The sequence below is a fragment of the Triticum urartu genome, chromosome 6A, assembly GCF_056163025.1.
Source record: "Triticum urartu cultivar PI428250 chromosome 6A, HENAU_Tu73, whole genome shotgun sequence".
NCBI lineage: Eukaryota > Viridiplantae > Streptophyta > Magnoliopsida > Poales > Poaceae > Triticum > Triticum urartu.
Window position 1 is genome coordinate 268,195,869 of NC_141878.1, and position 4,073 is coordinate 268,199,941.

General features: G+C 44.5%; 1 pseudogene; it reads right to left on the reverse strand.

Moving 5' to 3' along the window:
- Positions 1 to 2,755: 2,755 nt before the first annotated feature.
- Positions 2,756 to 4,073, reverse strand: LOC147964967 (uncharacterized; annotated as a pseudogene).

Here is a 4,073-nt window from a genome sequence, read left to right on the forward strand (position 1 = left end):
TTAAGCCAAGGTTGGTGCGCTCCCTGAAAGAGGTTGTAAGTGGGTAGAGGAACTCAATTCCACCCTGTGAGGATTGCGCACCAACACACCTTTCTTCATGGTGTACGACACCGAGGCTATACTCCCTTGTGATATCATTCATTTCGCACATCGGGTGCGCATGTATGAGGAACGGGAGGCTGATCTTGATCAACGGGCACTTTGGAGACTTGGAAGAAGAGCGCAATGTAGCCCGAGCACAATCCACGATCTATGAGATGCAGGCACGACGCTATCAAAGAAGGGAAGTCCGTTTGAAGGAGTTCAATGTAGGAGACCTGGTCATGAGGCTCCACCTGAAAAAATAGAAGCATAAATGATGTAGGGTGGAAACCCTGGGGCCTATATTTCACGATTGGAGTGGATCCTACAAAGAAAATGAGGGGAAACACGAAGGGGAAACGAGAGGAAACACTCAAATCAACGAGAAACGATCACACATGTGCTAGATCCATGAACATAAAGAGTGATACAAGATCCAAATGCAACAATGGATGATACACGAGGCGGTAGTTCTTCTCGTGAGGAGGTCTTGAGGGGTCTTACCGTTAGGGGTCTTGAATCCACTTGGGGGATCTTCTCTATAGAGGCCGTGAACTCCGATGGAGAAGGTATCAAGTGGATGAGCAAAGCTCTATCTCTCAAATGAGCTAATCCTTTGCTAACCCTAGAAAGAGGGTGGAGGAGGAGGAGTATATATATATATACTCTAAGGGGGTGAAAGGGTACATGGGCCTCGGCCCAACACGCTGTCAACACACAGGAGCACCGGTTGGTGAAACATGAGACGTCACGGAACATCTTGAGCCAAAATTAGTTCTTGGAGAGCATGGCAAATGTCTTGTCACGGCCAAAGTGTCCCATAAGCTCCTCCATGAGATTCTTGCAAAAGTAACAAATGAAGAGAAGACTCGGGGACACATGGTTTGTTAGCTCTCATAAGATAATCATCTTTGATGTAATAGCGTTCCCAAGCTGTATGCGTTAAACATTTGGCATAAGGAATAGCAAAAGTAGGATCATGTGCATACAAGTCTTTTATGTGCTCAAAGCATTCAAGTTGGGTAAAAAGCATGCACCTACGGGAAAGCGCATCCACCACAACGCTTTCCTTACCTTTTATGTACTTGATGACGTAAGGAAATGACTGAATAAGTTCACTCCACTTAGCATGACGCTTGTACAACTTAGTTTGACCCTTAAGATAATTAAGTGTTTCATGATCAGTGGGGAGAATGAACTCATGAGGGCAGAGATAATGCTCCCAAACACGCAAGACTCTCACTAAAGCATATAACTCTTTGTCATATATGGGGTAATTGAGTTGCGCTCTGGAAAGTTTTTCACTAAAGTAAGCTATGGGGCGCTTCTCTTGCATTAACACACCTCCTATGCCATAAACGCTAGCATCGCAATGTATCTCAAATAGTTTATCAAAGTTGGTTAATGCAGGCAAAGGGGCATGTGTAAGCAAATTCTTAAGCTCATTAAATGTGGTATCTTGGGATGGTCGCCAAATAAATGGTGCATTTTTCTTACTCAAAGCATGTAAAGGGGATGCAATAGTGCTAAAGTCCTTAACGAATCTATGGTAGAAGTCGGCTATACCAAGGAAACTTCATAGTTGTTGCAAGTTTGTTGGTTGAGGCCAAGTTTTAATAGCTTTGATCTTAGATTCATCTACATGAGCACCCTTAGGAAACACAACGAAACCTAAAAAACGAGCTTATCAACACCAAAAAGGCATTTTTCCATATTAGCATAAAGGCGTTCTTTTCTAAGAGTTTGCAAAATGGTTCTAAGATGGGTGACATGATATTTGAGAGATTTGCTGAAGACAAGAATATCATCGAAATAGACCACAACAAATATGCCAATGTATGGGCGAAGAACAAAATGCATCACACGCATAAAGGTGTCGGGTGCTTCGGATAAACCCATTGGCATAACCAACCATTCATACAAGCCAAGCTTGGTTTTGAAAGCGGTTTTCCATTCATCACCTCCATGGATGCGTATTTGATAGTAGCCACTCTTAAGATCAATTTTTGAGAAAATTGTGGCTCTGCTAAGCTCATCTAGCATGTCGTCTAAGCGTGGAATGGGGTAGCGATATCTAATCGTGATAGCATTGATAGGACGTCAATCGGAACACATGCGATATGTACCATATTTCTTGGGAACAAGGATTACCGGGATGACACATGGGCTCAAACTTTCTCGTACATGGCCATTGTCGATGAGTTGTTGTACTTGCTGTTGGTTCTCCTTGGTTTCCTCGGGGTTGACGCGGTAGGGAGCCTTGTTAGGAAGAGGTGCTCCGGGGATGAGGTCGATTCGGTGTTCGATGCCTCGTAGTGGAGGTAGACCTAGAGGTAGCTCGTCGGGGAATACATCTTGGAGTTCCTATAATAGAGAAGATAGCACTAAAGGTAGATTGTGAGAGGTGTTAGTTTTAGGTGCCTCGTCCTTGCATAATAGGACACAGTGCATAACACTTGATGGGTTCTCACACACTTCTCTCATCTCACTTTTGGTAGTGAATAGCACTAGGTTTTTCTTGTTGCTCATCGTGGAGGCACTCAATTTTGGCTTGTGACGCTCACTCTCTTTTGGTGGTTCGGTCTCTCACTATTCTCTCCATGATGGTTCGTAGCTTGCTTGTTGGCGATCACTTGGCTTGGAGACATAGGTCGTAGCACGTACTCCTTCCCTTTCATCTTGAAGCTATAGCGATTTGTTCACCCGTTGTGGATGAATCCGCGGTCAAATTGCCAAGGTCGTCCAAGTAGGAGGTGGCAAACGGACATAGGAACGACATCGCACTCCAAAGTGTCTTCATATGCTCTGATTTTGAAGGAGACTTGGACCATGTGTTCCAGTTGAACTGTGCTAGAGTCGCTAAGCCATTGGACCTTATAGGGATGAGGGTGCTTCATCTTGACCAATTGGAGCTTGGAGCATAGTTCTTCACTTGCCAAGTTATGGCAACTTCCTCCGTCGATGATGACCTTCACGGACCTTCCATTGATGCCTACCTTGGTGTGGAAGATATGGCATCTTTGATCTTCGTCTTGTTGATGTTGAAGAGTCAAGACCTTGGGTACAACTAGAGCGGGGCTTGAATCTTCATCACAAAAGACTTGGTCATCTTCATCTTCATCCACTTGCTGGTGCATAGCCACATTCTCAAGGTCTTCCGTTTCTCCTTCACTCATGGAGTCGTATGTACCATCGTCATTGAGGATCATGGTGCACTTGTTGGTACACTCAAAGGACTTGTGGCCTCGGCCGCCACATGTGAAGCATTTTATGGAACTTGTCTTGATTGTCTCATCCGATGGAGTTGTAGATGATGAAACTCTCGGCTTGAAGTTGCTTGTAGTAGGAGGATGACTTGAGGTTGTCGAAGTTTTCTTGTAACTTGACTTGTCATCGGTGCTTGGAGAAGGTTTGGTTGAGGTAGAAGATGTTGGAGTCATTGAAGCTTGATTGTATGAGCCATATGTCTTCGAAGAGTACTTGGCATACTTGAAGTCATCTTGCACTTGTCACTCCACCTTAGTAGCTTGATGCACTAGCTTGATGAGGCTGGAGTATAGTTGGAAGTCAGCGATTTTCTTGATAGGGTGATTGAGTCCATTCAAGAAGTGTGCCGTAGTTTGCTCATCATCTTCCGTGACATTAGCTCGTATCATGGCAATTTGCATTTCTTTGTAGTACTCTTCAACGGTTTTTGTTCCTTGCTTGAGGAGTTGTAGTCGCTTGAAGAGGTCGCGGTTATAGTATGTTGGCACGAAGCGCGCTCTCATGACATCCTTCATTTGATCCCAAGTTGTTATTGGTGGTTCACCTCTAGCTTCTCGATGCTCAATGACTTGTTCCCACCAAATGAGGACATAGTCTTGGAACTCAAGGGATGCCATGGCGATCTTGTTCTCTTCCTCATACTTGTGCAAATGAAAGATCTTGTCAACCTTCAATGCCCATGAAAGATACTCTTCGGGATCATTGCTTCCGGAAAACTTGGGCAT